The 25,318-nt window shown below is 44.3% G+C and overlaps 24 non-coding genes across 24 annotated transcripts; 6 read left to right on the top strand and 18 right to left on the bottom strand.

The window, feature by feature from the left end:
• Positions 1-618: 618 nt before the first annotated feature.
• Positions 619-690, bottom strand: TRNAT-UGU (transfer RNA threonine (anticodon UGU)). The gene has a single exon. It is a non-coding gene; the product is annotated as a tRNA-Thr (tRNA).
• Positions 691-1,806: 1,116 nt separating this feature from the next.
• TRNAS-GCU (transfer RNA serine (anticodon GCU)) lies at positions 1,807-1,888 on the bottom strand. The gene has a single exon. It is a non-coding gene; the product is annotated as a tRNA-Ser (tRNA).
• Positions 1,889-3,432: 1,544 nt separating this feature from the next.
• Positions 3,433-3,504, bottom strand: TRNAT-UGU (transfer RNA threonine (anticodon UGU)). Its single transcript has one exon. It is a non-coding gene; the product is annotated as a tRNA-Thr (tRNA).
• A 1,116-nt stretch (positions 3,505-4,620) lies between these two features.
• TRNAS-GCU (transfer RNA serine (anticodon GCU)) lies at positions 4,621-4,702 on the bottom strand. Its single transcript has one exon. It is a non-coding gene; the product is annotated as a tRNA-Ser (tRNA).
• Positions 4,703-4,994: 292 nt separating this feature from the next.
• On the top strand, positions 4,995-5,089 carry TRNAI-UAU (transfer RNA isoleucine (anticodon UAU)). Its single transcript has 2 exons — positions 4,995-5,032; positions 5,054-5,089. It is a non-coding gene; the product is annotated as a tRNA-Ile (tRNA).
• A 1,167-nt stretch (positions 5,090-6,256) lies between these two features.
• Positions 6,257-6,328, bottom strand: TRNAT-UGU (transfer RNA threonine (anticodon UGU)). Its single transcript has one exon. It is a non-coding gene; the product is annotated as a tRNA-Thr (tRNA).
• A 1,116-nt stretch (positions 6,329-7,444) lies between these two features.
• On the bottom strand, positions 7,445-7,526 carry TRNAS-GCU (transfer RNA serine (anticodon GCU)). The gene has a single exon. It is a non-coding gene; the product is annotated as a tRNA-Ser (tRNA).
• Positions 7,527-7,818: 292 nt separating this feature from the next.
• TRNAI-UAU (transfer RNA isoleucine (anticodon UAU)) lies at positions 7,819-7,913 on the top strand. The gene is made up of 2 exons: positions 7,819-7,856; positions 7,878-7,913. It is a non-coding gene; the product is annotated as a tRNA-Ile (tRNA).
• A 1,169-nt stretch (positions 7,914-9,082) lies between these two features.
• Positions 9,083-9,154, bottom strand: TRNAT-UGU (transfer RNA threonine (anticodon UGU)). The gene has a single exon. It is a non-coding gene; the product is annotated as a tRNA-Thr (tRNA).
• Positions 9,155-10,270: 1,116 nt separating this feature from the next.
• On the bottom strand, positions 10,271-10,352 carry TRNAS-GCU (transfer RNA serine (anticodon GCU)). Its single transcript has one exon. It is a non-coding gene; the product is annotated as a tRNA-Ser (tRNA).
• Positions 10,353-10,644: 292 nt separating this feature from the next.
• TRNAI-UAU (transfer RNA isoleucine (anticodon UAU)) lies at positions 10,645-10,739 on the top strand. Its single transcript has 2 exons — positions 10,645-10,682; positions 10,704-10,739. It is a non-coding gene; the product is annotated as a tRNA-Ile (tRNA).
• A 1,168-nt stretch (positions 10,740-11,907) lies between these two features.
• TRNAT-UGU (transfer RNA threonine (anticodon UGU)) lies at positions 11,908-11,979 on the bottom strand. Its single transcript has one exon. It is a non-coding gene; the product is annotated as a tRNA-Thr (tRNA).
• A 1,116-nt stretch (positions 11,980-13,095) lies between these two features.
• TRNAS-GCU (transfer RNA serine (anticodon GCU)) lies at positions 13,096-13,177 on the bottom strand. Its single transcript has one exon. It is a non-coding gene; the product is annotated as a tRNA-Ser (tRNA).
• A 292-nt stretch (positions 13,178-13,469) lies between these two features.
• On the top strand, positions 13,470-13,564 carry TRNAI-UAU (transfer RNA isoleucine (anticodon UAU)). Its single transcript has 2 exons — positions 13,470-13,507; positions 13,529-13,564. It is a non-coding gene; the product is annotated as a tRNA-Ile (tRNA).
• A 1,168-nt stretch (positions 13,565-14,732) lies between these two features.
• TRNAT-UGU (transfer RNA threonine (anticodon UGU)) lies at positions 14,733-14,804 on the bottom strand. Its single transcript has one exon. It is a non-coding gene; the product is annotated as a tRNA-Thr (tRNA).
• A 1,116-nt stretch (positions 14,805-15,920) lies between these two features.
• TRNAS-GCU (transfer RNA serine (anticodon GCU)) lies at positions 15,921-16,002 on the bottom strand. Its single transcript has one exon. It is a non-coding gene; the product is annotated as a tRNA-Ser (tRNA).
• A 1,545-nt stretch (positions 16,003-17,547) lies between these two features.
• Positions 17,548-17,619, bottom strand: TRNAT-UGU (transfer RNA threonine (anticodon UGU)). Its single transcript has one exon. It is a non-coding gene; the product is annotated as a tRNA-Thr (tRNA).
• Positions 17,620-18,735: 1,116 nt separating this feature from the next.
• TRNAS-GCU (transfer RNA serine (anticodon GCU)) lies at positions 18,736-18,817 on the bottom strand. The gene has a single exon. It is a non-coding gene; the product is annotated as a tRNA-Ser (tRNA).
• A 292-nt stretch (positions 18,818-19,109) lies between these two features.
• Positions 19,110-19,204, top strand: TRNAI-UAU (transfer RNA isoleucine (anticodon UAU)). Its single transcript has 2 exons — positions 19,110-19,147; positions 19,169-19,204. It is a non-coding gene; the product is annotated as a tRNA-Ile (tRNA).
• Positions 19,205-20,370: 1,166 nt separating this feature from the next.
• On the bottom strand, positions 20,371-20,442 carry TRNAT-UGU (transfer RNA threonine (anticodon UGU)). Its single transcript has one exon. It is a non-coding gene; the product is annotated as a tRNA-Thr (tRNA).
• Positions 20,443-21,557: 1,115 nt separating this feature from the next.
• On the bottom strand, positions 21,558-21,639 carry TRNAS-GCU (transfer RNA serine (anticodon GCU)). Its single transcript has one exon. It is a non-coding gene; the product is annotated as a tRNA-Ser (tRNA).
• A 292-nt stretch (positions 21,640-21,931) lies between these two features.
• Positions 21,932-22,026, top strand: TRNAI-UAU (transfer RNA isoleucine (anticodon UAU)). Its single transcript has 2 exons — positions 21,932-21,969; positions 21,991-22,026. It is a non-coding gene; the product is annotated as a tRNA-Ile (tRNA).
• A 1,168-nt stretch (positions 22,027-23,194) lies between these two features.
• TRNAT-UGU (transfer RNA threonine (anticodon UGU)) lies at positions 23,195-23,266 on the bottom strand. The gene has a single exon. It is a non-coding gene; the product is annotated as a tRNA-Thr (tRNA).
• Positions 23,267-24,382: 1,116 nt separating this feature from the next.
• TRNAS-GCU (transfer RNA serine (anticodon GCU)) lies at positions 24,383-24,464 on the bottom strand. The gene has a single exon. It is a non-coding gene; the product is annotated as a tRNA-Ser (tRNA).
• Between the last annotated feature and the right edge of the window lie 854 nt (positions 24,465-25,318).

The following is a 25,318-nucleotide window of genomic DNA, read 5'->3' as shown; positions in this document are numbered from 1 at the left end:
TTTCCTCATCCCCATCACGATACTCCTTTTCCCGAAATCAGGTTCACTTCTTTATCCAGCCCACCCATACAAGGTCACCAAATCTATGAAGCGATTCTGCTTTTTCTCACATTCTCTCTATGTACAAGATACCTTGTATCATTTGAATGGACAGCAGGAGAGTCGGATATTTATGGTTAGTGGGGGTGGGGTTTTGAAGATTAACCTCATTTGACTAAGAGCCGGGGCATCTGGGAGGAAAAGTATTTTAAGGGGGATGAAGTTCACATCTCCTTGGTGAAATTTCTAGATCCTTATTTCATCCTTTCTGTGGATGCAGACTCAGTCGGAACAGAGGTCATAGTCCTCGCTCTGACTTTCAAAGGAACTTCAAATATGCATGGCTTATTTGGCTTTGCCCGGCAGGGCTTGCCCGGCGGGGTGAGAATGGCGTTTGTCAGGCATTCGTCAGGCGATCGGAAGGGGTGAGGCGATAGTTTATGGTTCAATGGTTTTCATGAAGTCTTCTTGATACGATGAAAGCAGGAAAGGGAAGCTTGTCAATAAGCAAACTTAAGACAAGGTGTGACTCCTAGAAAGAATGACTTGGAAACAACATACAGAAACTCACATATAAAAAGGCCCTGATGAGGCTTGAACTCATGACCCCTGGTTTACAAGACCAGTGCTCTGCCACTGAGCTACAAGGCCAGCCTGCCTGCAGTATGTAAATCGCTTCATGTATTCTTACTGCGGTATGAAGATATCTATGATTTTGAGACTCTGTATGGAAATGCAGTTGCATTTGAATGTCTACATGCGTGCACAAATTGAAGAGCATGCTTAAGACACTTTTCTTGGAAGTAGGAAAAACTCCATTTTGATTTGAGAACATAAGAGTATTCACATTTATGACCATACTGATAGCTCTAGTTAGTATGTCCACAATCAGTGACAGATAGAGAACTCACTTATTAGAAGTGATCTGTCTCTGTGGGGCAGACATATGTCAACAGTCATACACTTGAGATGGCTGAAACTTTAGGAGTAAGAGCTGCTTTCTTATCAGTCTATCTATCCAAACTGGTTAGAAGTAACCCTGGGCGTCCGAATCGGCTACGCCCACGGAGTAGGCGTAGTGTTGCCTTCTACGCATTTTGCGTAGATAGCGTAGCCGGCAACACTACGCCCACTCCGTGTGCGTAGCCGATTCGGCCGCCACCCGCCTCCCTCCCGCCCTCCCCTACATACATTATTTAAGCAACTAACCTTAATAAAACAATTTTTAAAGCACTTACCATGTCCGGGGCTCTTCCGGGGCTCCCTCTTGGAATAGCGTCCCTTCCTGGATACCAATGCGCATGCGCGGCCTCCCGCGCATGCGCATTGGTATCCAGGACGACGCTATTCCAAGAGGGAGCCCCGGACGAGCTCCGGACATGGTAAGTGCTTTAAAATTGTTTTATTAAGGGTAGTTGCTTAAATAATGTATGTAGGGGAGAGCGGGAGGGAGGTGCGTAGTGGGGCTACGCGGAGTGCGGGAGTGGGCGTAGCTTCTCGCCCACTCCGCGTAGCTCCGCAGAGCCCCACTACGCCCACTACGACCAGGGTTAGTTAGAAGGCCAGGAGTGAGGGAAAGGCAATCCTCTGGACACTTCATGAAAGATCTAATTTCAATTAAGCACAAAACACTTCCCTTAATTTGACATAATTGCCAAAATGGAATAGTCAGTTGGGCCCTTCTAGTGGATTATGGCTGTGTCTTGAAAGAGAGTGTAATTGTACTACGAGACATGCCCACCTTCAAAAGAGTGTCTGATGGCGTTCCGACGAAGGTGGGATTCGAACCCACGTGTGCAGAGCACAATGGATTAGCAGTCCATCGCCTTAACCACTCGGCCACCTCGTCTGCCTTAGGTGACTATGTTTCATTTTTTAGGAAATTCTTACGATGTGCTAATTACAAATAATCATAAGTTTCTCCTAGACTGTGTCAGAACTGGCAAATATATGTGGTGTTCAATAGACAGAGCACATGATATAGCAGAATTATCAAATCTGTTCCATTAGGACTGTAGTTTTTAATAGTCATGATAACATGCTAGCATGTGAGTCGATCTTGCACAGTGAATAAGGGAGCAGTGCCAGTATCTACTTGGTCAGCTCTAGATGGCTCAACTGGGGAGGTATGAGAACAGTGAGCTCCAGTGGCGCAATCGGTTAGCGCGCGGTACTTATACAGCAGTACTTGCATTGAGGCATGCCGAGGTTGTGAGTTTGAGCAGCTTACTGGTTTTTCATAAACCATTTCACTAAAATTAAAGATTAAACTCAGGGGAAAGACGGCCCTTGCTAGAGAGTTTTTACTTCTTTTCAGGATCTGCGTGTCCGACTCTTCCAGGTGCAAATATCACAATCCTATTCGATGCTCCTTATAAACATTCCATGATGTGCCGTCTTGCATAGCATGCAAACACCACATCAGTGCATTTAAAAATACATTTGTAGAATAATAAATATGATGAAAACATTGTTGTCACGGGATAACCATATACTGAGGAGCTGCAAACAGTGCTGTATCAGCTACTTACAATAAAATTTAACTGAAAGACATATCAAAAGAAGAGCGTCATCATATTAATGTTTCTAGTCAGCATAAGAGTTGCACCATAGCAGCTTATGGTGCTTTCTGCTCAGATTGTGCCTCCAATCCCACATTGATTTTTTTTATTCTTTGCAGTTTAAAAAAACAATTCATGCTCAAAGTTAACTTTTTAAAACCATTCAACCTAATATATTTATTTCTCTAACTTGTGATTGTGGTCCATGTTCTCTTTTCCTCATCCCCATCACGATACTCCTTTTCCCGAAATCAGGCTCACTTCTTTATCCAGCCCACCCATACAAGGTCACCAAATCTATGAAGCGATTCTGCTTTTTCTCACATTCTCTCTATGTACAAGATACCTTGTATCATTTGAATGGACAGCAGGAGAGTCGGATATTTATGGTTAGTGGGGGTGGGGTTTTGAAGATTAACCTCATTTGACTAAGAGCCGGGGCATCTGGGAGGAAAAGTATTTTAAGGGGGATGAAGTTCACATCTCCTTGGTGAAATTTCTAGATCCTTATTTCATCCTTTCTGTGGATGCAGACTCAGTCGGAACAGAGGTCATAGTCCTCGCTCTGACTTTCAAAGGAACTTCAAATATGCATGGCTTATTTGGCTTTGCCCGGCAGGGCTTGCCCGGCGGGGTGAGAATGGCGTTTGTCAGGCATTCGTCAGGCGATCGGAAGGGGTGAGGCGATAGTTTATGGTTCAATGGTTTTCATGAAGTCTTCTTGATACGATGAAAGCAGGAAAGGGAAGCTTGTCAATAAGCAAACTTAAGACAAGGTGTGACTCCTAGAAAGAATGACTTGGAAACAACATACAGAAACTCACATATAAAAAGGCCCTGATGAGGCTTGAACTCATGACCCCTGGTTTACAAGACCAGTGCTCTGCCACTGAGCTACAAGGCCAGCCTGCCTGCAGTATGTAAATCGCTTCATGTATTCTTACTGCGGTATGAAGATATCTATGATTTTGAGACTCTGTATGGAAATGCAGTTGCATTTGAATGTCTACATGCGTGCACAAATTGAAGAGCATGCTTAAGACACTTTTCTTGGAAGTAGGAAAAACTCCATTTTGATTTGAGAACATAAGAGTATTCACATTTATGACCATACTGATAGCTCTAGTTAGTATGTCCACAATCAGTGACAGATAGAGAACTCACTTATTAGAAGTGATCTGTCTCTGTGGGGCAGACATATGTCAACAGTCATACACTTGAGATGGCTGAAACTTTAGGAGTAAGAGCTGCTTTCTTATCAGTCTATCTATCCAAACTGGTTAGAAGTAACCCTGGGCGTCCGAATCGGCTACGCCCACGGAGTAGGCGTAGTGTTGCCTTCTACGCATTTTGCGTAGATAGCGTAGCCGGCAACACTACGCCCACTCCGTGTGCGTAGCCGATTCGGCCGCCACCCGCCTCCCTCCCGCCCTCCCCTACATACATTATTTAAGCAACTAACCTTAATAAAACAATTTTTAAAGCACTTACCATGTCCGGGGCTCTTCCGGGGCTCCCTCTTGGAATAGCGTCCCTTCCTGGATACCAATGCGCATGCGCGGCCTCCCGCGCATGCGCATTGGTATCCAGGACGACGCTATTCCAAGAGGGAGCCCCGGACGAGCTCCGGACATGGTAAGTGCTTTAAAATTGTTTTATTAAGGGTAGTTGCTTAAATAATGTATGTAGGGGAGAGCGGGAGGGAGGTGCGTAGTGGGGCTACGCGGAGTGCGGGAGTGGGCGTAGCTTCTCGCCCACTCCGCGTAGCTCCGCAGAGCCCCACTACGCCCACTACGACCAGGGTTAGTTAGAAGGCCAGGAGTGAGGGAAAGGCAATCCTCTGGACACTTCATGAAAGATCTAATTTCAATTAAGCACAAAACACTTCCCTTAATTTGACATAATTGCCAAAATGGAATAGTCAGTTGGGCCCTTCTAGTGGATTATGGCTGTGTCTTGAAAGAGAGTGTAATTGTACTACGAGACATGCCCACCTTCAAAAGAGTGTCTGATGGCGTTCCGACGAAGGTGGGATTCGAACCCACGTGTGCAGAGCACAATGGATTAGCAGTCCATCGCCTTAACCACTCGGCCACCTCGTCTGCCTTAGATGACTATGTTTCATTTTTTAGGAAATTCTTACGATGTGCTAATTACAAATAATCATAAGTTTCTCCTAGACTGTGTCAGAACTGGCAAATATATGTGGTGTTCAATAGACAGAGCACATGATATAGCAGAATTATCAAATCTGTTCCATTAGGACTGTAGTTTTTAATAGTCATGATAACATGCTAGCATGTGAGTCGATCTTGCACAGTGAATAAGGGAGCAGTGCCAGTATCTACTTGGTCAGCTCTAGATGGCTCAACTGGGGAGGTATGAGAACAGTGAGCTCCAGTGGCGCAATCGGTTAGCGCACGGTACTTATACAGCAGTACTTGCATTGAGGCATGCCGAGGTTGTGAGTTCGAGCCTCACCTGGAGCAGCTTACTGGTTTTTCATAAACCATTTCACTAAAAGTAAAGAATAAACTCAGGGGAAAGACAGCCCTTGCTAGAGAGTTTTTACTTCTTTTCAGGATCTGCGTGTCCGACTCTTCCAGGTGCAAATATCACAATCCTATTCGATGCTCCTTATAAACATTCCATGATGTGCCGTCTTGCATAGCATGCAAATACCACATCAGTGCATTTAAAAATACATTTGTAGAATAATAAATATGATGAAAACATTGTTGTCACGGGATAACCATATACTGAGGAGCTGCAAACAGTGCTGTATCAGCTACTTACAATAAAATTTAACTGAAAGACATATCAAAAGAAGAGCGTCATCATATTAATGTTTCTAGTCAACATAAGAGTTGCACCATAGCAGCTTATGGTGCTTTCTGCTCAGATTGTGCCTCCAATCCCACATTGATTTTTTTTATTCTTTGCAGTTTAAAAAAACAATTCATGCTCAAAGTTAACTTTTTAAAACCATTCAACCTAATATATTTATTTCTCTAACTTGTGAATGTGGTCCATGTTCTCTTTTCCTCATCCCCATCACGATACTCCTTTTCCCGAAATCAGGTTCACTTCTTTATCCAGCCCACCCATCCAAGGTCACCAAATCTATGAAGCGATTCTGCTTTTTCTCACATTCTCTCTATGTACAAGATACCTTGTATCATTTGAATGGACAGCAGGAGAGTCGGATATTTATGGTTAGTGGGGGTGGGGTTTTGAAGATTAACCTCATTTGACTAAGAGCCGGGGCATCTGGGAGGAAAAGTATTTTGAGGGGGATGAAGTTCACATCTCCTTGGTGAAATTTCTAGATCCTTATTTCATCCTTTCTGTGGATGCAGACTCAGTCGGAACAGAGGTCATAGTCCTCGCTCTGACTTTCAAATGAACTTCAAATATGCATGGCTTATTTGGCTTTGCCCGGCAGGGTTTGCCCGGCGGGGTGAGAATGGCGTTTGTCAGGCGTTCGTCAGGCGATCGGAAGGGGTGAGGCGATAGTTTATGGTTCAATGGTTTTCATGAAGTCTTCCTGATACGATGAAAGCAGGAAAGGGAAGCTTGTCAATAAGCAAACAAGTCAAGGTGTGACTCCTAGAAAGAATGACTTGGAAACAACATACAGAAACTCACATATAAAAAGGCCCTGATGAGGCTTGAACTCATGACCCCTGGTTTACAAGACCAGTGCTCTGCCACTGAGCTACAAGGCCAGCCTGCCTGCAGTATGTAAATCGCTTCATGTATTCTTACTGCGGTATGAAGATATCTATGATTTTGAGACTCTGTATGGAAATGCAGTTGCATTTGAATGTCTACATGCGTGCACAAATTGAAGAGCATGCTTAAGACACTTTTCTTGGAAGTAGGAAAAACTCCATTTTGATTTGAGAACATAAGAGTATTCACATTTATGACCATACTGATAGCTCTAGTTAGTATGTCCACAATCAGTGACAGATAGAGAACTCACTTATTAGAAGTGATCTGTCTCTGTGGGGCAGACATATGTCAACAGTCATACACTTGAGATGGCTGAAACTTTAGGAGTAAGAGCTGCTTTCTTATCAGTCTATCTATCCAAACTGGTTAGAAGTAACCCTGAGCGTCCGAATCGGCTACGCCCACGGAGTAGGCGTAGTGTTGCCTTCTACGCATTTTGCGTAGACAGCGTAGCCGGCAACACTACGCCCACTCCGTGTGCGTAGCCGATTCGGCCGCCACCCGCCTCCCTCCCGCCCTCCCCTACATACATTATTTAAGAAACTAACCTTAATAAAACAATTTTTAAAGCACATACCATGTCCGGGGCTCTTCCGGGGCTCCCTCTTGGAATAGCGTCCCATCCTGGATACCAATGCGCATGCGCGGCCTCCCGCGCATGCGCATTGGTATCCAGGACGACGCTATTCCAAGAGGGAGCCCCGGACGAGCTCCGGACATGGTAAGTGCTTTAAAATTGTTTTATTAAGGGTAGTTGCTTAAATAATGTATGTAGGGGAGAGCGGGAGGGAGGTGCGTAGTGGGGCTACGCGGAGTGCGGGAGTGGGCGTAGCTTCTCGCCCACTCCGCGTAGCTCCGCAGAGCCCCACTACGCCCACTACGACCAGGGTTAGTTAGAAGGCCAGGAGTGAGGGAAAGGCAATCCTCTGGACACTTCATGAAAGATCTAATTTCAATTAAGCACAAAACACTTCCCTTAATTTGACATAATTGCCAAAATGGAATAGTCAGTTGGGCCCTTCTAGTGGATTATGGCTGTGTCTTGAAAGAGAGTGTAATTGTACTACGAGACATGCCCACCTTCAAAAGAGTGTCTGATGGCGTTCCGACGAAGGTGGGATTCGAACCCACGTGTGCAGAGCACAATGGATTAGCAGTCCATCGCCTTAACCACTCGGCCACCTCGTCTGCCTTAGGTGACTATGTTTCATTTTTTATGAAATTCTTACGATGTGCTAATTACAAATAATCATAAGTTTCTCCTAGACTGTGTCAGAACTGGCAAATATATGTGGTGTTCAATAGACAGAGCACATGATATAGCAGAATTATCAAATCTGTTCCATTAGGACTGTAGTTTTTAATAGTCATGATAACATGCTAGCATGTGAGTCGATCTTGCACAGTGAATAAGGGAGCAGTGCCAGTATCTACTTGGTCAGCTCTAGATGGCTCAACTGGGGAGGTATGAGAACAGTGAGCTCCAGTGGCGCAATCGGTTAGCGCACGGTACTTATACAGCAGTACTTGCATTGAGGCATGCCGAGGTTGTGAGTTCGAGCCTCACCTGGAGCAGCTTACTGGTTTTTCATAAACCATTTCACTAAAAGTAAAGAATAAACTCAGGGGAAAGACGGCCCTTGCTAGAGAGTTCTTACTTCTTTTCAGGATCTGCGTGTCCGACTCTTCCAGGTGCAAATATCACAATCCTATTCGATGCTCCTTATAAACATTCCATGATGTGCCGTCTTGCATAGCATGCAAACACCACATCAGTGCATTTAAAAATACATTTGTAGAATAATAAATATGATGAAAACATTGTTGTCACGGGATAACCATATACTGAGGAGCTGCAAACAGTGCTGTATCAGCTACTTACAATAAAATTTAACTGAAAGACATATCAAAAGAAGAGCGTCATCATATTAATGTTTCTAGTCAACATAAGAGTTGCACCATAGCAGCTTATGGTGCTTTCTGCTCAGATTGTGCCTCCAATCCCACATTGATTTTTTTTATTCTTTGCAGTTTAAAAAAACAATTCATGCTCAAAGTTAACTTTTTAAAACCATTCAACCTAATATATTTATTTCTCTAACTTGTGAATGTGGTCCATGTTCTCTTTTCCTCATCCCCATCACGATACTCCTTTTCCCGAAATCAGGTTCACTTCTTTATCCAGCCCACCCATCCAAGGTCACCAAATCTATGAAGCGATTCTGCTTTTTCTCACATTCTCTCTATGTACAAGATACCTTGTATCATTTGAATGGACAGCAGGAGAGTCGGATATTTATGGTTAGTGGGGGTGGGGTTTTGAAGATTAACCTCATTTGACTAAGAGCCGGGGCATCTGGGAGGAAAAGTATTTTGAGGGGGATGAAGTTCACATCTCCTTGGTGAAATTTCTAGATCCTTATTTCATCCTTTCTGTGGATGCAGACTCAGTCGGAACAGAGGTCATAGTCCTCGCTCTGACTTTCAAAGGAACTTCAAATATGCATGGCTTATTTGGCTTTGCCCGGCAGGGTTTGCCCGGCGGGGTGAGAATGGCGTTTGTCAGGCGTTCGTCAGGCGATCGGAAGGGGTGAGGCGATAGTTTATGGTTCAATGATTTTCATGAAGTCTTCCTGATACGATGAAAGCAGGAAAGGGAAGCTTGTCAATAAGCAAACTTAAGTCAAGGTGTGACTCCTAGAAAGAATGACTTGGAAACAACATACAGAAACTCACATATAAAAAGGCCCTGATGAGGCTTGAACTCATGACCCCTGGTTTACAAGACCAGTGCTCTGCCACTGAGCTACAAGGCCAGCCTGCCTGCAGTATGTAAATCGCTTCATGTATTCTTACTGCGGTATGAAGATATCTATGATTTTGAGACTCTGTATGGAAATGCAGTTGCATTTGAATGTCTACATGCGTGCACAAATTGAAGAGCATGCTTAAGACACTTTTCTTGGAAGTAGGAAAAACTCCATTTTGATTTGAGAACATAAGAGTATTCACATTTATGACCATACTGATAGCTCTAGTTAGTATGTCCACAATCAGTGACAGATAGAGAACTCACTTATTAGAAGTGATCTGTCTCTGTGGGGCAGACATATGTCAACAGTCATACACTTGAGATGGCTGAAACTTTAGGAGTAAGAGCTGCTTTCTTATCAGTCTATCTATCCAAACTGGTTAGAAGTAACCCTGAGCGTCCGAATCGGCTACGCCCACGGAGTAGGCGTAGTGTTGCCTTCTACGCATTTTGCGTAGACAGCGTAGCCGGCAACACTACGCCCACTCCGTGTGCGTAGCCGATTCGGCCGCCACCCGCCTCCCTCCCGCCCTCCCCTACATACATTATTTAAGAAACTAACCTTAATAAAACAATTTTTAAAGCACATACCATGTCCGAGGCTCTTCCGGGGCTCCCTCTTGGAATAGCGTCCCTTCCTGGATACCAATGCGCATGCGCGGCCTCCCGCGCATGCGCATTGGTATCCAGGACGACGCTATTCCAAGAGGGAGCCCCGGACGAGCCCCGGACACGGTAAGTGCTTTAAAATTGTTTTATTAAGGGTAGTTGCTTAAATAATGTATGTAGGGGAGAGCGGGAGGGAGGTGCGTAGTGGGGCTACGCGGAGTGCGGGAGTGGGCGGAGCTTCTCGCCCACTCCGCGTAGCTCCGCGGAGCCCCACTACGCCCACTACGACCAGGGTTAGTTAGAAGGCCAGGAGTGAGGGAAAGGCAATCCTCTGGACACTTCATGAAAGATCTAATTTCAATTAAGCACAAAACACTTCCCTTAATTTGACATAATTGCCAAAATGGAATAGTCAGTTGGGCCCTTCTAGTGGATTATGGCTGTGTCTTGAAAGAGAGTGTAATTGTACTACGAGACATGTCCACCTTCAAAAGAGCGTCTGATGGCATTCCGACGAAGGTGGGATTCGAACCCACGCGTGCAGAGAACAATGGATTAGCAGTCCATCGCCTTAACCACTCGGCCACCTCGTCTGCCTTAGGTGACTATGTTTCATTTTTTAGGAAATTCTTACGATGTTCTAATTACAAATAATCATAAGTTTCTCCTAGACTGTGTCAGAACTGGCAAATATATGTGGTGTTCAATAGACAGAGCACATGATATAGCAGAATTATCAAATCTGTTCCATTAGGACTGTAGTTTTTAATAGTCATGATAACATGCTAGCATGTGAGTCGATCTTGCACAGTGAATAAGGGAGCAGTGCCAGTATCTACTTGGTCAGCTCTAGATGGCTCAACTGGGGAGGTATGAGAACAGTGAGCTCCAGTGGCGCAATCGGTTAGCGCGCGGTACTTATACAGCAGTACTTGCATTGAGGCATGCCGAGGTTGTGAGTTCGAGCCTCACCTGGAGCAGCTTACTGGTTTTTCATAAACCATTTCCCTAAAATTAAAGATTAAACTCAGGGGAAAGACGGCCCTTGCTAGAGAGTTTTTACTTCTTTTCAGGATCTGCGTGTCCGACTCTTCCAGGTGCAAATATCACAATCCTATTCGATGCCTCTTATAAACATTCCATGATGTGCCGTCTTGCATAGCATGCAAACACCACATCAGTGCATTTAAAAATACATTTGTAGAATAATAAATATGATGAAAACATTGTTGTCACGGGATAACCATATACTGAGGAGCTGCAAACAGTGCTGTATCAGCTACTTACAATAAAATTTAACTGAAAGACACATCAAAAGAAGAGCGTCATCATATTAATGTTTCTAGTCAACATAAGAGTTGCACCATAGCAGCTTATGGTGCTTTCTGCTCAGATTGTGCCTCCAATCCCACATTGATTTTTTTTATTCTTTGCAGTTTAAAAAACAATTCATGCTCAAAGTTAACTTTTTAAAACCATTCAACCTAATATATTTATTTCTCTAACTTGTGAATGTGGTCCATGTTCTCTTTTCCTCATCCCCATCACGATACTCCTTTTCCCGAAATCAGGTTCACTTCTTTATCCAGCCCACCCATCCAAGGTCACCAAATCTATGAAGCGATTCTGCTTTTTCTCACATTCTCTCTATGTACAAGATACCTTGTATCATTTGAATGGACAGCAGGAGAGTCGGATATTTATGGTTAGTGGGGGTGGGGTTTTGAAGATTAACCTCATTTGACTAAGAGCCGGGGCATCTGGGAGGAAAAGTATTTTGAGGGGGATGAAGTTCACATCTCCTTGGTGAAATTTCTAGATCCTTATTTCATCCTTTCTGTGGATGCAGACTCAGTCGGAACAGAGGTCATAGTCCTCGCTCTGACTTTCAAAGGAACTTCAAATATGCATGGCTTATTTGGCTTTGCCCGGCAGGGTTTGCCCGGCGGGGTGAGAATGGCGTTTGTCAGGCGTTCCTCAGGCGATCGGAAGGGGTGAGGCGATAGTTTATGGTTCAATGGTTTTCATGAAGTCTTCCTGATACGATGAAAGCAGGAAAGGGAAGCTTGTCAATAAGCAAACTTAAGTCAAGGTGTGACTCCTAGAAAGAATGACTTGGAAACAACATACAGAAACTCACATATAAAAAGGCCCTGATGAGGCTTGAACTCATGACCCCTGGTTTACAAGACCAGTGCTCTGCCACTGAGCTACAAGGCCAGCCTGCCTGCAGTATGTAAATCGCTTCATGTATTCTTACTGCGGTATGAAGATATCTATGATTTTGAGACTCTGTATGGAAATGCAGTTGCATTTGAATGTCTACATGCGTGCACAAATTGAAGAGCATGCTTAAGACACTTTTCTTGGAAGTAGGAAAAACTCCATTTTGATTTGAGAACATAAGAGTATTCACATTTATGACCATACTGATAGCTCTAGTTAGTATGTCCACAATCAGTGACAGATAGAGAACTCACTTATTAGAAGTGATCTGTCTCTGTGGGGCAGACATATGTCAACAGTCATACACTTGAGATGGCTGAAACTTTAGGAGTAAGAGCTGCTTTCTTATCAGTCTATCTATCCAAACTGGTTAGAAGTAACCCTGAGCGTCCGAATCGGCTACGCCCACGGAGTAGGCGTAGTGTTGCCTTCTACGCATTTTGCGTAGACAGCGTAGCCGGCAACACTACGCCCACTCCGTGTGCGTAGCCGATTCGGCCGCCACCCGCCTCCCTCCCGCCCTCCCCTACATACATTATTTAAGAAACTAACCTTAATAAAACAATTTTTAAAGCACATACCATGTCCGGGGCTCTTCCGGGGCTCCCTCTTGGAATAGCGTCCCTTCCTGGATACCAATGCGCATGCGCGGCCTCCGGCGCATGCGCATTGGTATCCAGGACGACGCTATTCCAAGAGGGAGCCCCGGACGAGCCCCGGACACGGTAAGTGCTTTAAAATTGTTTTATTAAGGGTAGTTGCTTAAATAATGTATGTAGGGGAGAGCGGGAGGGAGGTGCGTAGTGGGGCTACGCGGAGTGCGGGAGTGGGCGTAGCTTCTCGCCCACTCCGCGTAGCTCCGCGGAGCCCCACTACGCCCACTACGACCAGGGTTAGTTAGAAGGCCAGGAGTGAGGGAAAGGCAATCCTCTGGACACTTCATGAAAGATCTAATTTCAATTAAGCACAAAACACTTCCCTTAATTTGACATAATTGCCAAAATGGAATAGTCAGTTGCGCCCTTCTAGTGGATTATGGCTGTGTCTTGAAAGAGAGTGTAATTGTACTACGGGACATGTCCACCTTCAAAAGAGTGTCTGATGGCATTCCGACGAAGGTGGAATTCGAACCCACGCGTGCAGAGCACAATGGATTAGCAGTCCATCGCCTTAACCACTCGGCCACCTCGTCTGCCTTAGGTGACTATGTTTCATTTTTTAGGAAATTCTTACGATGTTCTAATTACAAATAATCATAAGTTTCTCCTAGACTGTGTCAGAACTGGCAAATATATGTGGTGTTCAATAGACAGAGCACATGATATAGCAGAATTATCAAATCTGTTCCATTAGGACTGTAGTTTTTAATAGTCATGATAACATGCTAGCATGTGAGTCGATCTTGCACAGTGAATAAGGGAGCAGTGCCAGTATCTACTTGGTCAGCTCTAGATGGCTCAACTGGGGAGGTATGAGAACAGTGAGCTCCAGTGGCGCAATCGGTTAGCGCGCGGTACTTATACAGCAGTACTTGCATTGAGGCATGCCGAGGTTGTGAGTTCGAGCCTCACCTGGAGCAGCTTACTGGTTTTTCATAAACCATTTCCCTAAAATTAAAGATTAAACTCAGGGGAAAGACGGCCCTTGCTAGAGAGTTTTTACTTCTTTTCAGGATCTGCGTGTCCGACTCTTCCAGGTGCAAATATCACAATCCTATTCGATGCCTCTTATAAACATTCCATGATGTGCCGTCTTGCATAGCATGCAAACACCACATCAGTGCATTTAAAAATACATTTGTAGAATAATAAATATGATGAAAACATTGTTGTCACGGGATAACCATATACTGAGGAGCTGCAAACAGTGCTGTATCAGCTACTTACAATAAAATTTAACTGAAAGACATATCAAAAGAAGAGCGTCATCATATTAATGTTTCTAGTCAACATAAGAGTTGCACCATAGCAGCTTATGGTGCTTTCTGCTCAGATTGTGCCTCCAATCCCACATTGATTTTTTTTATTCTTTGCAGTTTAAAAAACAATTCATGCTCAAAGTTAACTTTTTAAAACCATTCAACCTAATATATTTATTTCTCTAACTTGTGAATGTGGTCCATGTTCTCTTTTCCTCATCCCCATCACGATACTCCTTTTCCCGAAATCAGGTTCACTTCTTTATCCAGCCCACCCATCCAAGGTCACCAAATCTATGAAGCGATTCTGCTTTTTCTCACATTCTCTCTATGTACAAGATACCTTGTATCATTTGAATGGACAGCAGGAGAGTCGGATATTTATGGTTAGTGGGGGTGGGGTTTTGAAGATTAACCTCATTTGACTAAGAGCCGGGGAATCTGGGAGGAAAAGTATTTTAAGGGGGATGAAGTTCACATCTCCTTAGTGAAATTTCTAGATCCTTATTTCATCCTTTCTGTGGATGCAGACTCAGTCGGAACAGAGGTCATAGTCCTCGCTCTGACTTTCAAAGGAACTTCAAATATGCATGGCTTATTTGGCTTTGCCCGGCAGGGCTTGTCCGGCGGGGTGAGAATGGCGTTTGTCAGGCGTTCGTCAGGCGATCGGAAGGGGTGAGGCGATAGTTTATGGTTCAATGGTTTTCATGAAGTCTTCTTGATACGATGAAAGCAGGAAAGGGAAGCTTGTCAATAAGCAAACTTAAGACAAGGTGTGATTCCTAGAAAGAATGACTTGGAAACAACATACAGAAACTCACATATAAAAAGGCCCTGATGAGGCTTGAACTCATGACCCCTGGTTTACAAGACCAGTGCTCTGCCACTGAGCTACAAGGCCAGCCTGCCTGCAGTATGTAAATCGCTTCGTGTATTCTTACTGCGGTATGAAGATATCTATGATTTTGAGACTCTGTATGGAAATGCAGTTGCATTTGAATGTCTACATGCGTGCACAAATTGAAGAGCATGCTTAAGACACTTTTCTTGGAAGTAGGAAAAACTCCATTTTGATTTGAGAACATAAGAGTATTCACATTTATGACCATACTGATAGCTCTAGTTAGTATGTCCACAATCAGTGACAGATAGAGAACTCACTTATTAGAAGTGATCTGTCTCTGTGGGGCAGACATATGTCAACAGTCATACACTTGAGATGGCTGAAACTTTAGGAGTAAGAGCTGCTTTCTTATCAGTCTATCTATCCAAACTGGTTAGAAGTAACCCTGGGCGTCCGAATCTGCTACGCCCACGGAGTAGGCGTAGTGTTGCCTTCTACGCATTTTGCGTAGACAGCGTAGCCGGCAACACTACGCCCACTCCGTGTGCGTAGCCGATTCGGCCGCCACACGCCTCCCTCCCGCCCTCCCCTACATACATTATTTAAGCAACTAACCTTAATAAAACAATTTTTAAAGCACTTACCATGTCCGGGGCTCTTCCGGGGCTCCCTCTTGGAATAGCGTCCCTTCCTGGATACCAATGCGCATGCGCGGCCTCCCGCGCATGCGCATTGGTATCCAGGACGACGCTATTCCAAGAGGGAGCCCCGGACGAGCTCCGGACACGGTAAGTGCTTTAAAATTGTTTTATTAAGGGTAGTTGCTTAAATAATGTATGTAGGGGAGAGCGGGAGGGAGGTGCGTAGTGGGGCTACGCGGAGTGCGGGAGTGGGCGTAGCTTCTCGCCCACTCCGCGTAGCTCCGCGGAGCCCCACTACGCCCACTACGACCAGGGTTAGTTAGAAGGCCAGGAGTGAGGGAAAGGCAATCCTCTGGACACTTCATGAAAGATCTAATTTCAATTAAGCACAAAACACTTCCCTTAATTTGACATAATTGCCAAAATGGAATAGTCAGTTGGGCCCTTCTAGTGGATTATGGCTGTGTCTTGAAAGAGAGTGTAATTGTACTACGAGACATGCCCACCTTCAAAAGAGTGTCTGATGGTGTTCCGACAAAGGTGGGATTCGAACCCACGCGTGCAGAGCACAATGGATTAGCAGTCCATCGCCTTAACCACTCGGCCACCTCATCTGCCTTAGGTGACTATGTTTCATTTTTTAGGAAATTCTTACGATGTGCTAATTACAAATAATCATAAGTTTCTCCTAGACTGTGTCAGAACTGGCAAATATATGTGGTGTTCAATAGACAGAGCACATGATATAGCAGAATTATCAAATCTGTTCCATTAGGACTGTAGTTTTTAATAGTCATGATAACATGCTAGCATGTGAGTCGATCTTGCACAGTGAATAAGGGAGCAGTGCCAGTATCTACTTGGTCAGCTCTAGATGGCTCAACTGGGGAGGTATGAGAACAGTGAGCTCCAGTGGCGCAATAGGTTAGCGCGCGGTACTTATACAGCCGTACTTGCATTGAGATTGTGAGTTCGAGCCTCACCTGGAGCAGCTTACTGGTTTTTCATAAACCATTTCACTAAAAGTAAAGAATAAACTCAGGGGAAAGACGGCCCTTGCTAGAGAGTTTTTACTTCTTTTCAGGATCTGCGTGTCCGACTCTTCCAGGTGCAAATATCACAATCCTATTCGATGCTCCTTATAAACATTCCATGATGTGCCGTCTTGCATAGCATGCAAACACCACATCAGTGCATTTAAAAATACATTTGTAGAATAATAAATATGATGAAAACATTGTTGTCACGGGATAACCATATACTGAGGAGCTGCAAACAGTGCTGTATCAGCTACTTACAATAAAATTTAACTGAAAGACATATCAAAAGAAGAGCGTCATCATATTAATGTTTCTAGTCAGCATAAGAGTTGCACCATAGCAGCTTATGGTGCTTTCTGCTCAGATTGTGCCTCCAATCCCACATTGATTTTTTTTATTCTTTGCAGTTTAAAAAACAATTCATGCTCAAAGTTAACTTTTTAAAACCATTCAACCTAATATATTTATTTCTCTAACTTGTGAATGTGGTCCATGTTCTCTTTTCCTCATCCCCATCACGATACTCCTTTTCCCGAAATCAGGTTCACTTCTTTATCCAGCCCACCCATCCAAGGTCACCAAATCTATGAAGCGATTCTGCTTTTTCTCACATTCTCTCTATGTACAAGATACCTTGTATCATTTGAATGGACAGCAGGAGAGTCGGATATTTATGGTTAGTGGGGGTGGGGTTTTGAAGATTAACCTCATTTGACTAAGAGCCGGGGAATCTGGGAGGAAAAGTATTTTAAGGGGGATGAAGTTCACATCTCCTTAGTGAAATTTCTAGATCCTTATTTCATCCTTTCTGTGGATGCAGACTCAGTCGGAACAGAGGTCATAGTCCTCGCTCTGACTTTCAAAGGAACTTCAAATATGCATGGCTTATTTGGCTTTGCCCGGCAGGGCTTGCCCGGCGGGGTGAGAATGGCGTTTGTCAGGCGTTCGTCAGGCGATCGGAAGGGGTGAGGCGATAGTTTATGGTTCAATGGTTTTCATGAAGTCTTCTTGATACGATGAAAGCAGGAAAGGGAAGCTTGTCAATAAGCAAACTTAAGACAAGGTGTGATTCCTAGAAAGAATGACTTGGAAACAACATACAGAAACTCACATATAAAAAGGCCCTGATGAGGCTTGAACTCATGACCCCTGGTTTACAAGACCAGTGCTCTGCCACTGAGCTACAAGGCCAGCCTGCCTGCAGTATGTAAATCGCTTCGTGTATTCTTACTGCGGTATGAAGATATCTATGATTTTGAGACTCTGTATGGAAATGCAGTTGCATTTGAATGTCTACATGCGTGCACAAATTGAAGAGCATGCTTAAGACACTTTTCTTGGAAGTAGGAAAAACTCCATTTTGATTTGAGAACATAAGAGTATTCACATTTATGACCATACTGATAGCTCTAGTTAGTATGTCCACAATCAGTGACAGATAGAGAACTCACTTATTAGAAGTGATCTGTCTCTGTGGGGCAGACATATGTCAACAGTCAAACACTTGAGATGGCTGAAACTTTAGGAGTAAGAGCTGCTTTCTTATCAGTCTATCTATCCAAACTGGTTAGAAGTAACCCTGGGCGTCCGAATCGGCTACGCCCACGGAGTAGGCATAGTGTTGCCTTCTACGCATTTTGCGTAGACAGCGTAGCCGGCAACACTACGCCCACTCCGTGTGCGTAGCCGATTCGGCCGCCACCCGCCTCCCTCCCGCCCTCCCCTACATACATTATTTAAGCAACTAACCTTAATAAAACAATTTTTAAAGCACTTACCATGTCCGGGGCTCTTCCGGGGCTCCCTCTTGGAATAGCGTCCCTTCCTGGATACCAATGCGCATGCGCGGCCTCCCGCGCATGCGCATTGGTATCCAGGACGACGCTATTCCAAGAGGGAGCCCCGGACGAGCTCCGGACACGGTAAGTGCTTTAAAATTGTTTTATTAAGGGTAGTTGCTTAAATAATGTATGTAGGGGAGAGCGGGAGGGAGGTGCGTAGTGGGGCTACGCGGAGTGCGGGAGTGGGCGTAGCTTCTCGCCCACTCCGCGTAGCTCCGCGGAGCCCCACTACGCCCACTACGACCAGGGTTAGTTAGAAGGCCAGGAGTGAGGGAAAGGCAATCCTCTGGACACTTCATGAAAGATCTAATTTCAATTAAGCACAAAACACTTCCCTTAATTTGACATAATTGCCAAAATGGAATAGTCAGTTGGGCCCTTCTAGTGGATTATGGCTGTGTCTTGAAAGAGAGTGTAATTGTACTACGAGACATGCCCACCTTCAAAAGAGTGTCTGATGGTGTTCCGACGAAGGTGGGATTCGAACCCACGCGTGCAGAGCACAATGGATTAGCAGTCCATCGCCTTAACCACTCGGCCACCTCGTCTGCCTTAGGTGACTATGTTTCATTTTTTAGGAAATTCTTACGATGTGCTAATTACAAATAATCATAAGTTTCTCCTAGACTGTGTCAGAACTGGCAAATATATGTGGTGTTCAATAGACAGAGCACATGATATAGCAGAATTATCAAATCTGTTCCATTAGGACTGTAGTTTTTAATAGTCATGATAACATGCAAGCATGTGAGTCGATCTTGCACAGTGAATAAGGGAGCAGTGCCAGTATCTACTTGGTCAGCTCTAGATGGCTCAACTGGGGAGGTATGAGAACAGTGAGCTCCAGTGGCGCAATCGGTTAGCGCGCGGTACTTATACAGCAGTACTTGCATTGAGGCATGCCGAGGTTGTGAGTTCGAGCCTCACCTGGAGCAGCTTACTGGTTTTTCATAAACCATTTCACTAAAAGTAAAGAATAAACTCAGGGGAAAGACGGCCCTTGCTAGAGAGTTTTTACTTCTTTTCAGGATCTGCGTGTCCGACTCTTCCAGGTGCAAATATCACAATCCTATTCGATGCTCCTTATAAACATTCCATGATGTGCCGTCTTGCATAGCAGGCAAACACCACATCAGTGCATTTAAAAATACATTTGTAGAATAATAAATATGATGAAAACATTGTTGTCACGGGATAACCATATACTGAGGAGCTGCAAACAGTGCTGTATCAGCTACTTACAATAAAATTTAACTGAAAGACATATCAAAAGAAGAGCGTCATCATATTAATGTTTCTAGTCAGCATAAGAGTTGCACCATAGCAGCTTATGGTGCTTTCTGCTCAGATTGTGCCTCCAATCCCACATTGATTTTTTTTATTCTTTGCAGTTTAAAAAAACAATTCATGCTCAAAGTTAACTTTTTAAAACCATTCAACCTAATATATTTATTTCTCTAACTTGTGAATGTGGTCCATGTTCTCTTTTCCTCATCCCCATCACGATACTCCTTTTCCCGAAATCAGGTTCACTTCTTTATCCAGCCCACCCATCCAAGGTCACCAAATCTATGAAGCGATTCTGCTTTTTCTCACATTCTCTCTATGTACAAGATACCTTGTATCATTTGAATGGACAGCAGGAGAGTCGGATATTTATGGTTAGTGGGGGTGGGGTTTTGAAGATTAACCTCATTTGACTAAGAGCCGGGGCATCTGGGAGGAAAAGTATTTTGAGGGGGATGAAGTTCACATCTCCTTGGTGAAATTTCTAGATCCTTATTTCATCCTTTCTGTGGATGCAGACTCAGTCGGAACAGAGGTCATAGTCCTCGCTCTGACTTTCAAAGGAACTTCAAATATGCATGGCTTATTTGGCTTTGCCCGGCGGGGTGAGAATGGCGTTTGTCAGGCGTTCGTCAGGCGATCGTCAGGCGATCGGAAGGGGTGAGGCGATAGTTTATGGTTCAATGGTTTTCATGAAGTCTTCTTGATACGATGAAAGCAGGAAAGGGAAGCTTGTCAATAAGCAAACTTAAGACAAGGTGTGACTCCTAGAAAGAATGACTTGGAAACAACATACAGAAACTCACATATAAAAAGGCCCTGATGAGGCTTGAACTCATGACCCCTGGTTTACAAGACCAGTGCTCTGCCACTGAGCTACAAGGCCAGCCTGCCTGCAGTATGTAAATCGCTTCATGTATTCTTACTGCGGTATGAAGATATCTATGATTTTGAGACTCTGTATGGAAATGCAGTTGCATTTGAATGTCTACATGCGTGCACAAATTGAAGAGCATGCTTAAGACACTTTTCTTGGAAGTAGGAAAAACTCCATTTTGATTTGAGAACATAAGAATATTCACATTTATGACCATACTGATAGCTCTAGTTAGTATGTCCACAATCAGTGACAGATAGAGAACTCACTTATTAGAAGTGATCTGTCTCTGTGGGGCAGACATATGTCAACAGTCATACACTTGAGATGGCTGAAACTTTAGGAGTAAGAGCTGCTTTCTTATCAGTCTATCTATCCAAACTGGTTAGAAGTAACCCTGGGCGTCCGAATCGGCTACGCCCACGAGTAGGCGTAGTGTTGCCTTCTACGCATTTTGCGTAGACAGCGTAGCCGGCAACACTACGCCCACTCCGTGGGCGTAGCCGATTCGGCCGCCACCCGCCTCCCTCCCGCCCTCCCCTACATACATTATTTAAGCAACTAACCTTAATAAAACAATTTTTAAAGCACTTACCATGTCCGGGGCTCTTCCGGGGCTCCCTCTTGGAATAGCGTCCCTTCCTGGATACCAATGCGCATGCGCGGCCTCCTGCGCATGCGCATTGGTATCCAGGACGACACTATTCCAAGAGGGAGCCCCGGACGAGCTCCGGACACGGTAAGTGCTTTAAAATTGTTTTATTAAGGGTAGTTGCTTAAATAATGTATGTAGGGGAGAGCGGGAGGGAGGTGCGTAGTGGGGCTACGCGGAGTGCGGGAGTGGGCGTAGCTTCTCGCCCACTCCGCGTAGCTCCGCGGAGCCCCACTACGCCCACTACGACCAGGGTTAGTTAGAAGGCCAGGAGTGAGGGAAAGGTAATCCTCTGGACACTTCATGAAAGATCTAATTTCAATTAAGCACAAAACACTTCCCTTAATTTGACATAATTGCCAAAATGGAATAGTCAGTTGGGCCCTTCTAGTGGATTATGGCTGTGTCTTGAAAGAGAGTGTAATTGTACTACGAGACATGCCCACCTTCAAAAGAGTGTCTGATGGCGTTCCGACGAAGGTGGGATTCGAACCCACGCGTGCAGAGCACAATGGATTAGCAGTCCATCGCCTTAACCACTCGGCCACCTCGTCTGCCTTAGGTGACTATGTTTCATTTTTTATGAAATTCTTACGATGTGCTAATTACAAATAATCATAAGTTTCTCCTAGACTGTGTCAGAACTGGCAAATATATGTGGTGTTCAATAGACAGAGCACATGATATAGCAGAATTATCAAATCTGTTCCATTAGGACTGTAGTTTTTAATAGTCATGATAACATGCTAGCATGTGAGTCGATCTTGCACAGTGAATAAGGGAGCAGTGCCAGTATCTACTTGGTCAGCTCTAGATGGCTCAACTGGGGAGGTATGAGAACAGTGAGCTCCAGTGGCGCAATCGGTTAGCGTGCAGTACTTATACAGCAGTACTTGCATTGAGGCATGCCGAGGTTGTGAGTTCGAGCCTCACCTGGAGCAGCTTACTGGTTTTTCATAAACCATTTCACTAAAAGTAAAGAATAAACTCAGGGGAAAGACGGCCCTTGCTAGAGAGTTTTTACTTCTTTTCAGGATCTGCGTGTCCGACTCTTCCAGGTGCAAATATCACAATCCTATTCGATGCTCCTTATAAACATTCCATGATGTGCCGTCTTGCATAGCATGCAAACACCACATCAGTGCATTTAAAAATACATTTGTAGAATAATAAATATGATGAAAACATTGTTGTCACGGGATAACCATATACTGAGGAGCTGCAAACAGTGCTGTATCAGCTACTTACAATAAAATTTAACTGAAAGACATATCAAAAGAAGAGCGTCATCATATTAATGTTTCTAGTCAACATAAGAGTTGCACCATAGCAGCTTATGGTGCTTTCTGCTCAGATTGTGCCTCCAATCCCACATTGATTTTTTTTATTCTTTGCAGTTTAAAAAACAATTCATGCTCAAAGTTAACTTTTTAAAACCATTCAACCTAATATATTTATTTCTCTAACTTGTGAATGTGGTCCATGTTCTCTTTTCCTCATCCCCATCACGATACTCCTTTTCCCGAAATCAGGTTCACTTCTTTATCCAGCCCACCCATACAAGGTCACCAAATCTATGAAGCGATTCTGCTTTTTCTCACATTCTCTCTATGTACAAGATACCTTGTATCATTTGAATGGACAGCAGGAGAGTCGGATATTTATGGTTAGTGGGGGTGGGGTTTTGAAGATTAACCTCATTTGACTAAGAGCCGGGGCATCTGGGAGGAAAAGTATTTTAAGGGGGATGAAGTTCACATCTCCTTGGTGAAATTTCTAGATCCTTATTTCATCCTTTCTGTGGATGCAGACTCAGTCGGAACAGAGGTCATAGTCCTCGCTCTGACTTTCAAAGGAACTTCAAATATGCATGGCTTATTTGGCTTTGCCCGGCAGGGCTTGCCCGGCGGGGTGAGAATGGCGTTTGTCAGGCATTCGTCAGGCGATCGGAAGGGGTGAGGCGATAGTTTATGGTTCAATGGTTTTCATGAAGTCTTCTTGATACGATGAAAGCAGGAAAGGGAAGCTTGTCAATAAGCAAACTTAAGACAAGGTGTGAGTCCTAGAAAGAATGACTTGGAAACAACATACAGAAACTCACATATAAAAAGGCCCTGATGAGGCTTGAACTCATGACCCCTGGTTTACAAGACCAGTGCTCTGCCACTGAGCTACAAGGCCAGCCTGCTTGCAGTATGTAAATCGCTTCGTGTATTCTTACTGCGGTATGAAGAAATCTATAATTTTGAGACTCTGTATGGAAATGCAGTTGCATTTGAATGTCTACATGCGTGCACAAATTGAAGAGCATGCTTAAGACACTTTTCTTGGAAGTAGGAAAAACTCCATTTTGATTTGAGAACATAAGAGTATTCACATTTATGACCATACTGATAGCTCTAGTTAGTATGTCCACAATCAGTGACAGATAGAGAACTCACTTATTAGAAGTGATCTGTCTCTGTGGGGCAGACATATGTCAACAGTCATACACTTGAGATGGCTGAAACTTTAGGAGTAAGAGCTGCTTTCTTATCAGTCTATCTATCCAAACTGGTTAGAAGTAACCCTGGGCGTCCGAATCGGCTACGCCCACGGAGTAGGCGTAGTGTTGCCTTCTACGCATTTTGCGTAGACAGCGTAGCCGGCAACACTACGCCCACTCCGTGTGCGTAGCCGATTCGGCCGCCACCCGCCTCCCTCCCGCCCTCCCCTACATACATTATTTAAGCAACTAACCTTAATAAAACAATTTTTAAAGCACTCACCATGTCCGGGGCTCTTCCGGGGCTCCCTCTTGGAATAGCGTCCCTTCCTGGATACCAATGCGCATGCGCGGCCTCCCGCGCATGCGCATTGGTATCCAGGACGACGCTATTCCAAGAGGGAGCCCCGGACGAGCTCCGGACACGGTAAGTGCTTTAAAATTGTTTTATTAAGGGTAGTTGCTTAAATAATGTATGTAGGGGAGAGCGGGAGGGAGGTGCGTAGTGGGGCTACGCGGAGTGCGGGAGTGGGCGTAGCTTCTCGCCCACTCCGCGTAGCTCCGCGGAGCCCCACTACGCCCACTACGACCAGGGTTAGTTAGAAGGCCAGGAGTGAGGGAAAGGCAATCCTCTGGACACTTCATGAAAGATCTAATTTCAATTAAGCACAAAACACTTCCCTTAATTTGACATAATTGCCAAAATGGAATAGTCAGTTGGGCCCTTCTAGTGGATTATGGCTGTGTCTTGAAAGAGAGTGTAATTGTACTACGAGACATGCCCACCTTCAAAAGAGTGTCTGATGGTGTTCCGACGAAGGTGGGATTCGAACCCACGCGTGCAGAGCACAATGGATTAGCAGTCCATTGCCTTAACCACTCGGCCACCTCATCTGCCTTAGGTGACTATGTTTCATTTTTTAGGAAATTCTTACGATGTGCTAATTACAAATAATCATAAGTTTCTCCTAGACTGTGTCAGAACTGGCAAATATATGTGGTGTTCAATAGACAGAGCACATGATATAGCAGAATTATCAAATCTGTTCCATTAGGACTGTAGTTTTTAATAGTCATGATAACATGCTAGCATGTGAGTCGATCTTGCACAGTGAATAAGGGAGCAGTGCCAGTATCTACTTGGTCAGCTCTAGATGGCTCAACTGGGGAGGTATGAGAACAGTGAGCTCCAGTGGCGCAATAGGTTAGCGCGCGGTACTTATACAGCCGTACTTGCATTGAGGTTGTGAGTTCGAGCCTCACCTGGAGCAGCTTACTGGTTTTTCATAAACAATTTCACTAAAAGTAAAGAATAAACTCAGGGGAAAGACGGCCCTTGCTAGAGAGTTTTTACTTCTTTTCAGGATCTGCGTGTCCGACTCTTCCAGGTGCAAATATCACAATCCTATTCGATGCTCCTTATAAACATTCCATGATGTGCCGTCTTGCATAGCATGCAAACACCACATCAGTGCATTTAAAAATACATTTGTAGAATAATAAATATGATGAAAACATTGTTGTCACGGGATAACCATATACTGAGGAGCTGCAAACAGTGCTGTATCAGCTACTTACAATAAAATTTAACTGAAAGACATATCAAAAGAAGAGCGTCATCATATTAATGTTTCTAGTCAGCATAAGAGTTGCACCATAGCAGCTTATGGTGCTTTCTGCTCAGATTGTGCCTCCAATCCCACATTGATTTTTTTTATTCTTTGCAGTTTAAAAAACAATTCATGCTC

This window comes from Lissotriton helveticus, chromosome 5_1, assembly GCF_964261635.1.
Source record: "Lissotriton helveticus chromosome 5_1, aLisHel1.1, whole genome shotgun sequence".
In the NCBI taxonomy this organism is placed as follows: domain Eukaryota; kingdom Metazoa; phylum Chordata; class Amphibia; order Caudata; family Salamandridae; genus Lissotriton; species Lissotriton helveticus.
This window is presented reverse-complemented; position numbering and strand designations above follow the sequence as displayed.